Below are 12,373 nucleotides of genomic sequence, written 5' to 3' on the forward strand. Positions count from 1 at the left end.
CAGGCAGCTTTTTTCTTCCGCTATCGCTCTGCAAAAGTAAACTCAGAGTGAACTTTGGAGAACGGCCGGGGGATCTTAGGTGCTAATTTCAAGGCTGCTACTTGTGTACTGATATCACGAGACACTTTTTACCTTGACGAGAAGTCTCGTCACGTTTAATCTTGCGTCATCCTCGTCACACCTCTACCTATTACACTACAGGGTCTTTTACAGTAAATTAGATTACCAGTGAAGACTAAGTAAAAGGGCAAACTCTGATCTTATTTCATTTCATCTCCTTTAACAAGATCTATTTTTGCCATGCCAATAGCCTCTGCAACACTATATTCTGGAGTATTTCATTAGTTTTTTCACTGCAGCTTATTGCAAACAGTGCATGAATGAAACAGAATAATATTGACGGGTACGTTTCATCTGGGTCATCAATAACAGAAAAGTGTTCTTCGATGTCCGGCTTGCATGCTGATAACAATTGCAGCCAATGCATGCAGTGGGTGCAACAAAGACCTTTTTTTCCCCATATCTAGAAGTGAGAATGAAACCAAATCTCCCATTCTTTCAGTGAAAGTTAGCTCTTTTATTTGTTAATATGTTGTCCCTCCCTTTGCTTTTAGAAAGAATCAGCTATTACATTACAACAGTGGCTGGATAATAGCTAGTCTCTTTCGGCTGTACAGCTTCTGCTGTTCTTTTGCTAAAAAGCCAAAAATTAATAAATAAAAAGCTACCTTTGACCCATGGATTGTTTAAACAATGTGAGATGCTTCCTAGACACATTTGTTTTTAATCTGACAATTGTAATTGTGTAATTATAGAGCACGGATAAAAAGAAACAAGGGCCCTTTATACTCTTCAAGACATGTTTTTTGTTCTTTTATTCTATAGATATTTTCTTTCCCATATAATAAACAAGTTACCTCCTGCAGACCTGGAAGTTAACTCTATGCTCTCTTATGCAGCTTTTTCTTAATACACTTAAACATAATTACAATATAGAACAATAATAAATGCCTCTGTGTCCATGGGAATGAAATTTATATTAGATGCTTGGCCACGCGGATATTGCACAAGTAGTATCAGCATTAACACCTTTATTTTCATTTTGACTTTAAACACTTGCTTATTTGGTCTGTTTTAGTGGACTTGTGTGGCTATTTTCCCCAATTTTCAACCAATATAATGTTTAATCTGTATTTCTACCTGCCTGTCTGCATTCCTTCCGTCAAACCTTGTGAAAGGCGTGGATTGCAAGAGTAAAAAAATCTGAAGCCTCAGGTTGGCACGATGCCTGGGAAACAGCGAGAAGCGCAACAGAGACAAGCGCAAAAGAGATGGAGTGAGAAGAGAGGACAAGTGAAAAATTTGATGCCGGCGAAGGTGCAGAGGGAGTCCAATGATGCAAAATGAAAGCATAACAACAGGACAGAAAGCAAGGAAAGAAGAAAAGAGCGAGTGAGTAAGATGTGTTTAACTGCAGGAGTTTGTGTAGGAGTGATGGGAGACCCCGCGGGGCCCCGAGGTAATCTGCAGGTTTGTGCGTTAGCTCTCCAGGACCTCGCAGGTGCACTGCAGTGGAGATGTCACAATTGTTGTTGTACACGCACACATACATATGAGCACACAAATACATACAAGCACACAGAGGATTAACAACTAGGCATAAAGTTCCACGGCAGACAGTCACCTGTAGTCAGCTCTTCATCTTGTCTTCACAAAATTTACCTATTTCAATTAAAACAAGCAGTAAAAGCTTCTTTTTTTATTTTCTGCTCTGCTCCTCAAGTCAATTTTTTTGTCTCTACATGTGTTGGCTAGCAGTATTAATCAAATATCTTTGTAGCAACGTTGTAAGCAAAGACCTATAAACACCATTTTGCATTATGATAAAGAATACATACTGTACAGGCAGAAGCCAGAAGCTGTCTTTATTTACTACTTCATAGATTCCTGCACTGCGATGGGTCCCCGTCATCGCTTTCTCTTGTCTCTTTCTGTTGCTCTGAGAGAGATAGAAAACAATCAGATTTAATCATCCCATTCTCCCTTTGTAAACAATTAGATTATGGCTTTGTTTTCTTTCAATTTCTTAAGAGAATCTGACACCATTCTTTTCCACAATCCGCAGTCATACATTATGGAGATGGTGGCGCATGCTTCTGTTAATAGGAATTGACAGGAGCTACTGCAGAAATAACAAGAACAGACTTCTCTGGAGTCCCGGGCCCCACCCAAAACACTGCGCTTCCACAGACATAGACACGCACACCACCATCAATGCACAACAGCAGTGGGACATCCACGAGACATCCTTATCAATTATGAAGGAGCTCTGAGGACCATACATTACACAAAATCAGCTGGAGAAATCACTGTTTTACCACCATTAGTATTCCTCTATTCATTAGGAAACACACCACCCACCCACACACACACACACACACACACACACACACACACACACACACACACACACACACACACACACACACACACACACACACACACACACACACACACACACACACACACACACACACACACACACACACACACACACACACACACACACACACACACACACACACACACACACACACACACACACAAAATGCACCCAATAAGCCAGGATGAATATGGAGAAACTGAACCGTTCTCAGAATGCAAAAGAAACTAGTTCCAGTCCCTAGTTTATTCATGACCTGAATAGTATGCACAAACAAGCCCTGACTAATGTTAATTAAGCAGAAGAGAGGCTCGTTAGAGAGGGAGAGAGAAAATGGATTAATCCAAGGACGGCTGGAAGGAAACATTCGATTGGAGTTGGGAGTTATAAGAAAAACATTGGCAAACTTTCATGCTTTAAAAGAAAAGGCAAGTTTTGAAGAAACAAAATGGTAAAATCAGACAACAGGAGGATTTAGTTTCGATAAACCACGGTGAGGAAAGCCAGATGAGTAGGCAGCTTGCCACTGTATTTAAAATAATTTAAATGGAACAACTGCAACTTTGGTCGAACTTAGCTTTGAAAGACACCGTCATGTTTAAATGTAATTCAGAAGAGCCATAAAGTCACAGCATCTATGTTAAAATGTTCCATCTATCTAACATTAGCCACCAGAAGCTACCAGACCAAATAAGGCTGTAGCGGCCAAGCCCCTGACTATATTGAATTGAGAAATGGTGTTATATATAGTCGTATATATATATATATAGTCGTATATATATATATATACCGTCTGCAGCTTTAAGGACATGGTAGCCAAAAAGGTTGGGAACCGGCGCACTAAAGCATACACAACAAGAAGGCATCCAATTGGAGGTCCGATAACATCGACACGTGTTGGATGACGACTCTGTCTCTAACCATTTTCCACTGGCTAATCCAATTCCCTCTAAGGCATCTCCATCAGGGACCTACTTTTAACTTGGGTTAGGAAAAAGGAAAATCAATTAAAGAGGTGATGTGAGATCGGGCTAAAGGTACAGCTGTGAGAGCAAAGATGAAAAGATACCAGATGGGAGGGAGTCCATTCTGAATTGAAGGTCCAACTACAGGTGCGCATTAACTCCTCTGGCGAGCTGTCGGGCTGCATTTTTAATGCAGCTGCATTGTGCTTCATTATGCATGCCATATTGAACCAAACCAATAGGCAATCAAGATGAATCCAATATTCATTGGGACAAATTTTGCTGGAGGCCACAGAGCGACCCCAGTCAGGACAACAGAGACACATCAAAGCCAAAAAAGCTGGGATAGCAGTGCACAGACAGAAGAGCCGGGAAAGCATGAATTCAGAGGGCAATGGGCTTAGTAGGGGTTCCATTCATGCTACTCTGCGGTACAAATGACAGTGTTTTTAAGATTTTTATAAGCGTACTCTAAAGTGTGAGACAAAAAACCAACATTGACTGTAAATACCGATTCGTCTGAGAGACTCATTCCCCTTTAAGCAACACTTTGCATCTTCTAGCAACAGTGAAAATATCACTTGTGTGTGGTTTTGTGTTATGCTAGGTTGTGTTTTCTGACAATGGTGCTGCTGTAAAGTCAGGTGTGCTTTTTCTTGCCAGAACAAAGTATAGATGTGTAATACAGATGTCCACTGGTCAGACTAAGGAAGGTGTCTTTCTGTTAAATGAGGTTGTGGTGAGTTGGAAAAAAGAAAACAGTTGATGTGAGTGAACTGGAACAACTCTATCATCAACACTGCCTTTTCTTTTCATCCGTCCCTTCTGTCTCTTTCCCTCTCTAACTATGTCTCGCTAGAGCACTTGCCCTGCATCCATGGTCTATCGTGATCTCTTTTATATCCTCTAGTGGGAAATCAACCACATGCACGTAAACACCCATACAACGACACCCACACCCACAAGAAGCTTCTATCGGCCCAGCTTAGTCTTTCAGGTGGTAATTAGCAGTCATTGTTGTTCTTCTGCTAATCAGTAATCTCACACACCAGTGAGGGTCATTATCTCACCATCAGGAAAAAAAAGACCAGCCTAGCTAAGGGAAGATGTAGAGAGATGTGTGTGTGTGTTATGTGATATGTCTTATGATAGAGTTCACAGCCTTATCAAATAAAAGGGCAAGATTGGATCTGTTTCAATCATTTGCATATAAAAGGGCTTAATATCAATTAGAGATGGAATTCTGTGATTGTTTCTTCCTCTGACTAATTGTGCCTTCAGACTTGTGGAGCTTTGAGGCTAGCTACAGTGTGAACAAAGAAGTGGTGAAGTTCAAAAAGCTTGGAAGAATAATAAGAAGAAGAAGAGTAGAAGAAGAAACATGCTTTTTGGCCACAATTTGAAAAAAGGGAATTTTAAAAAATAAAGCTGAGACAACATCAAATTGATAGCAGCCAGAAGAAATCCAGCAAAACAAAACATCTGTTCTTGGCTGGCTTTAAAAATGCTATGTAAGATAAACCGGCGGAAAGCAACACAAACACTGCACCAATTCTACACAAGATGTCTCTTTCGCTCAATTGCACCCATTATAGCCATATTTGACATTTATGGAAAAAAATGTTAGTGCTACAATAGATAATACAAACATTATAGCACAAATGATAACATTAGAGAACTATGCTCACTACACAGCAACATCTAGCTGGTCATACCAGACCCAATAAGGATGTAGCAGAAAAAAAAACTTTTTGCATTGAATTGAGCAAAAGTGCATTTTATTTTTTAGTTAAACTTCACATTTCTAAGAACAATGTGATGTATTTTTTTTTAAGTTGCATTGTGTCGCTTTTTAAAGCAAGACTCCACAACCTTTGCTTAATAGTGGCAACTGTGGCCACATGAAAAATTGTAAATTCTGAAATAAATCAAATAGAGGAGGGTCTCCTAGTCAGTGAACAGTGTCACTTACCCAGAAAGTTTGCTAAAATTAGCCACCATATCAGGTCATACCAGACTAAGGTAAGGTTGTGACAAAACTGCGGAGCATATTGAGTTAAGCAATAGCGCGTTTTATTTCTTGTGAAATTTAACTTGACATGTGAAAGAAGAAACAGGTTTTTATCCTCTCAAAAGTTATAGTCTCACTTTTTTTCTTAACCAAGACACTTATCTCACTCCAACATTGTGTAAACCATAGACTGTTAATATTAATGGACAGAGCATGTGTGACGTCACCCATTGGTTTGTGGAGCTCTGCTATGAGTCATTGACTTTGCAGTTACGGGCACAGCCATCGTGGTTGCGGATGTGACAATTTTAGACGAGAGGGAGGAGTGAGGGAGGAGCAATAGACTGCTGGACGCTATCGGATGGTGACATTAGCTGAGAGTTGGCAATGCTGCTTACACTCTACGTTACACACTTTCACTGGCAATCTGGATGTGACTGCTGCTGAAAGCTAGCCTACATAATTCAAGGTAAGATTTAGTTTCGCTAGGTTTTAAATATATCTCTGTCTCATGGTTAAATTACATATAGGCCGCGGACTGTCAATCACATCATAGCCACGCCCTAAAAGAACCCCTGCTTTATCGTAAATTTTCAAATCAATGAGACCATAATTCACAAAATGAACATCATTCTGTATTGCAGAAGACTTAAAGCTAGCGATTGAGACCATAAACTCATTATGAAAATGTTTACTGAGGTAATAAATCAAGTGAGAAGTGGGTCACTTTCTCATAGACTTCTACAGAAACCAAGCTTTTTTTGCAACCGCACGTGACGCCCCCTGCTGGAATTCAGATAGAATGCAGGTTTAAGGCACTTCCACATTTGCAGTTCTTCGCCGAACTGGATGCTATGTCCATTTATATTAAGTCTAGGGTGTAAACAAACTGGATGTACGTACTGTACATGTGCCTGTCCTGACCACTATTTGGCACATCTAAGACCGAATTATTCTATATGATAAAAAAAAAAAAAAACGATATTTGGAAAATTCCAAAGAAATGTATGCAGTATTTTTACGACCTGTATGCTACTGGTGCTTTGCTGTTGCAATGATTTTCATCTGAAACCAAAAGCAGCTTTTTGACAGCTACACGTATCTAAACAAGCCAAATAATCATGGGAGGTGTTCATATTGACTCACTAATATATCACCAATTTAGTTTTATGCAATAATGATGAGATATCTGAACTCGTTGATTAGTAGCTTAGTGTGTGTATATAGACAGTGTGTTAGATATTAGGTATACCAAATACCAGTAAAGGACACCCAAACTTCAGAGGACAACAACTCTGCCACTCACATCTTTAACAAGAAAATGTTTAAATCCCTATCCAGTTTGCCACTTCTGTACCTACCCTGTGTTGATGACTTAATTTAGACCAAACACTCTCAAGATGAAGGTTACTGTGAATGGACTGGCATTCTAAATTAGAAGGGGATAAATAAATAATGGACTGAGAATGAGGCAACAAATTATGCTCGCATTCCCAATTCAAATCAGTGGTGCCCAATCTATAGCTGTGTCCTTGGGATGATGTGGTTTGGAGAGCTGGGGAACATGATGTTGCACAACAAATTGCTGACTGTCTTATGTGGTGTGCTGCTGGTCACTCCAGGGAGCTGGTTGCCTGCTTTAACAGGATGGCCAAGGTCCCCCACATGAACAGAAAGCCAATACGGGGAATCTGGATACAGGGGTCAGAAGATCATCAAGGAGTATCCTTCTCTCGCTAATGCACCTTTTTTTCTTGCTATATTAAATGCTCATGTATGCAGTCTTGCCATTTCCATTAGTTTCATTTTTGTCACTCATTTCCTTGCACCTTGTTCTTCTCCTGCCCATTCCTGTACTCGCTCACTCGCTTGTGAAATAAGGCAGCCCATTGGACGGTGGTATGGAGAGGTCGGCTCGGCCTCACTTCTCATTCCACCTCTGGAGTGGATTACTAAATGGAAATGACCACAGGGTTTGCAGGTTCACCCTGGTCAGCTCACAGCTCCTTCCCTCTCTCTCTGGCTGTCTCAAACCCTCTCCTTTCTAAACGTGCCGAACCCTCACTAAGTCCCATATACAGCTAGCCAGCCTCTAGTTGTTTGAACCCACCAGCTGTGGTTGTATCAATATTAGAATCATTATCCTCCACTGCAGCGCACAATGTTCAGAGTGGAGAGACAGCATAAAGCTCGTAAAGGGGTAATCCATAGATTTATTATTGGATGCCAATAAAGTTGGTGAACTTGCAAGAGGCAGATTAAAAAAAAGAGAATGGTCAAAAGCAATGCAGCAGAGGCAGACTGATCTCATAAAGTGTCGTATCTATGGCACGGCAATTCGTATGCCATTTTGGCGTGTTATCAAGACGCATAATCGCTTTTTAGTGTGTTTATCAACGCTGTTTGGCCTCCATTGACCTATATTACGTGTGAATTATCGCTGTAGCGAGTAGTATGAAAGGATGTAAGTCCGCGGATTGGTAAAACACAGGACTTTCACCCTGCTTTAAAACAGACTGACAAGTCTTACATGATTGGCCACCGCAGCGTGATGCTTTTCTCTAAATGTTGAATCCGTCTTAACTTGCTTACGACATTACATTGCGGAACTCGTCAACTCCCGTTCATCTGTAAGGTAAGAACCAGACCAGGGCACGTTTAGCGATCACACCGATACGTACCGTGTCCTAGTCCAACTGAACTGTGACCTGGCCCGCCTCTTTCAAGTGGGCCAAGGCACGGATTAGTGTACCATGGCCGAGCACAGTACGGAGCGATGACACTAGTCAAACAAATCGGACCATGGGGTCAAACGTGCTCGGACAGGATTTAACTGGGCCAAGTGTGAGTACGCCCTAAATGCACTTCCCCCAGTCAAAATGAATGGAAGACCACCTGAGGACCGCGGCAGTCCATGTGAACGCAGCCTAAATGATTAAGTCGAAACTATGCCTACTATACAGTGATATCAAACCTATTTGGGAATAGGAATATGCTACAGTACAGTAAGGTTACCACCCAAACATATACAGTTTAACATTCCCTTCTTTATTAGCCCTGTGGTGACTCGCTCCCTCCCTCAACCAGTAGGGGGAAAAAAAAAAAACTGATGGAGGTTTTAAAGACCCAATCCCAGTTGAATTGCAATTGCAGAGGCTTTTAATTAGATAAAGCTTGGCTGGTTTGAACATATCCTTTACAGCCGTGTCAGGCTAAAAGGGTCCATGTGTCGTAAATATCACCCGAGACATTAATAGAATTGAGATTAGAAGCCAGAATGTGTGGATCAGCGTAAAAAGGCGGCCAGCAGTGGGACAACTTCATGTAGTGAGCTATTTATAGCTGCTAAAATGGACGGCTCCATTAATATAAGGCTTACCCTTTCTGGAAATGTAAATCACTGGGGCCATGGCTCAACGTGCATGTTATACAGCTGCAGTATGTCAGAGCTAACAGTACAGTCTATCTGATTTACAGTGGTCTGGGATAAAGCAAAGATTGCTTTTCTATCCTTGTGGACATCTGGTGTTTTAAGTCAATATGATATCTTAGCAAATGTTTCTTTCTACCTCTGAAAATGACTAAGCATATGGCTGCAAAGGATATATATATATTTTAATTGCTCAACGGTTTCAGAAAGGGGGCATGAGGACATGCTTGTTAGCAGACTACAATTCAAATGTCTAAAGTGGCATTTCAGCCATGTTGGAACCTGCCATTCATCTGCTCTTTATTATTTATTTCTGTCCTTGATGTTTATATTATTCACAGACAGAGGCAAAGAGACGGAACACCAAAGATGGTGGGAGACGGGGATTGCAGCCTCAGTGGACACTTCCACAAGGCCGAGGGCTGATCAATAACCTCCACATTTCAAAACTGCATTGGATTAAGTCCAACATGCCTCGTTTAAAAAACCAAAACATTTTTTTGAGGGTTTAATTGAGAAGCATCTCACGTCAAATCAGAGAGCTCATGTCTGTTCTTTTGAAATAACTTGTCATTTTCTCTCTCTCTTTCTCAAGCATATCAGCTGTTCCTTTTCTCTCTAATCCCCCTCCCCTATTCTCTCTCTCACTTTCATCACTCCCTGTGAACACTGCATACAGCTCAGATACTCTGCTACTGTATACCTCTGCATGCATGTACTGTATGACTCCGAGCACAGAGCTTCAGATTTTCACTCTCCAAGACTAAAAATAGTGATACCACAATATAAAAGTGCTCCTTTACAAGTAAATTCTAGGCAAATGAACATCAGCATTATTATCACTAAAGCACCATACCTGTGTGTTTTCAAGTGTTAGCTTCTTAACTACAACCCATTTAGTCTTTATATTTTTGTTGACCAAATTTAAATACATGCTGCACAGTTCTAGATTTTGGGATTGTTGTACTGCTACAGGCATGAGTTGATCAATTAGCTGCCTCTTAAAACTTTGAGTTGTTTATTGCATCACAGTGAACACACTGAATTTGGTCAAAGAAAAAAAGAAAAATGATTGCTGCCTGATGGCAAGCAGTTAAAATGCAAATTGATGCAAATTCTGCAGGGAATTACCTCATAATTTATAATAAAAATGAATGTAGACTTGATCTTCACTGCGAGGGATTTCTCAACTCAAGCAAGTTTTAAGAGTCTGCTACTTCATTTCCATATTTTACAGATATGAATGGAAGCCAATAGCTGCCTGGATATTATGAATAATACATCAACATTTAGATGGTTAGCATGGTTTGCAAAATGTATTAAATGTGATGTAAAGTATATGTGATTTGTGGTAAATGAGTGAACTAATGCACAACCACAGGTAAGGATCTTAAATATGAAAAGCATAAATATGAATTCTTAGAAATTGACATTTATACTATTGTTATTAATATTATATTACTGGATTATTACAAATATGAATGCATTAACACGGAGGTAACATTTTATTATTGAAACTGTCACTTTATATACTATTAGTAATTTTAATCTTTAACAATGCATCATATTCTATAAGGGGATCATAACCTCAGTGGCCACATTACTGTAAGTGGGTACACATATACAATCCATTTCAATTCAAGCATTTCTAGCAATTCTACCATAAAATATATTATTCATGAGCTTAACAGAGGTAAAATGTACTGTACTGCACAGCTGTTGTATTGGATGTACAAGTGTACCTAATAAAGTGGCCAATGAGTGCTGTGGAAGATGTACTCCGATTTAATCTCCGTACTTTAATAAGTGAAAGTGTCACTACAAAAAAGGATCCGAAAGCACATGTGACTGATATTATATTATATATAGTCTATATCCGCAACGTTCCACTTGTGGGATTGCTGCGGTGCAGATGCATGTCTTTTCGTCGATGTCCGTTTCCTCCGGAAATCACGCAGGGTAAATTTAGACAGCTATCTAGACTATCTGTCCAATCTGAGTTTTCTGTTGCACAACTAAAACAACTTTTGAAAATTCCTTCCCGAGGCTATTTTGCAGCAGCTCCGTGCGGAGCTTTGCACCGCCCATCACAATTGTGATTGGTTTAAAGAAATGCCAATAAACCAGAGCACGTTTTTCTCCCATGCTGGAATGCTGTGTGGACTAGCCAGCCTAGTCTGGCAAAGCGAGACTACAGGTATATTATATGTGACATTGGTTTCATTTACTTTAAGGACTTTTCTCTTGTGTTTTTCTTTTTTTTTTTTTAAATGTTATTACATAATTTCACCATCGAGAAGTTTAGAGGGGAATGTCTCTTTGGTGGAACTGCTAACAACTCATGGACATCTACAAGAGGCTCAAACTAGATGCAGCTTTGTAAGAGGTCACAAGCCAAAAAGGTTGGGGACCACTGGTTTCATCTTTAAAAATACATTGTACATTATAAGCTTATTATATGTTTATATATACATTGCTAATCTGAAAAGTATCTAGTAACTCTACCTGTCAAATTAAGCTAGTGGAGAAGTACAATACTTCCCTCCGACGGGAAGTGGATTACAATAAACGCATAAAATAAATATAATAGAGTACCATAACATTGTATTATGCATAATACTTGTGCAAATGTACTTAGTTATTTTCCACCACTGCAGCCACACAAGCTGTTACCTCGACAGAATGATATGGTCAATGTGTATAATGACTTTGCAGAGCTTTTCACTGAACTTTCTTACACCATATGGTGACCGTGTCGTACACTATAGGCCTCAGAGGGATGGCAAAAATGCTGGGATGTACAGACACAGAGGACAAAGGAGGTAAATATACAGTGCACAGAGATGACAGTCCGAGGAAAGACGGAAATGACCTTGAGATGGTATGGCGTCAGTGCAAAAACATACAGGAGACATGGAATGAGAGTGAAATGCAGAATTGTAAAGGGATTATAAGGAAATAGCATTTAGTGCTCAACAAATGAGTCAGAGGCACACGTGGTATATTTCCGCACATCAGAACCAAGAGGTTATGCTGTACAGTACTGCCGCTGCCAGAGGAAGCAAGGCTGGATGGAACTAAAATGACTCTCCAATTCAGTAGGAAAATATTCATTTCCACTAGTGCAATGAACATAATAATATAACTAATATGGTCGAGGGAAGAAAACACATATTTGCACAGTGCAAACAAAGCCCTAATAAGAAATTCTCAGACCATGATGCACAAATGTGGCAGCTCTGTGATTAGAATTTGAGGACATGAAACAAAGGACAAGCAGCTGGCATAATGAAAATAAAATGTTAATATGAATTTTTCATGCAGGAACCTGTGTGACAATCGCCTACGTGTGCATTTTCCGACGGCTATACATTATTCAACAACAGCGTGTGCCATGAAATGGGGAGTTTATTCTTACATTTCACTCGAGAAAATGCAGAATTTGACAAAAATAATGATATCATTATATATAGAGATGAGCAGATTTACCTGGAAAAAACAACCCAAATGACTGAATTATATAA

Source organism: Perca flavescens, chromosome 19 (genome assembly GCF_004354835.1).
Source record: "Perca flavescens isolate YP-PL-M2 chromosome 19, PFLA_1.0, whole genome shotgun sequence".
NCBI classification, from domain to species: Eukaryota; Metazoa; Chordata; class Actinopteri; order Perciformes; family Percidae; genus Perca; species Perca flavescens.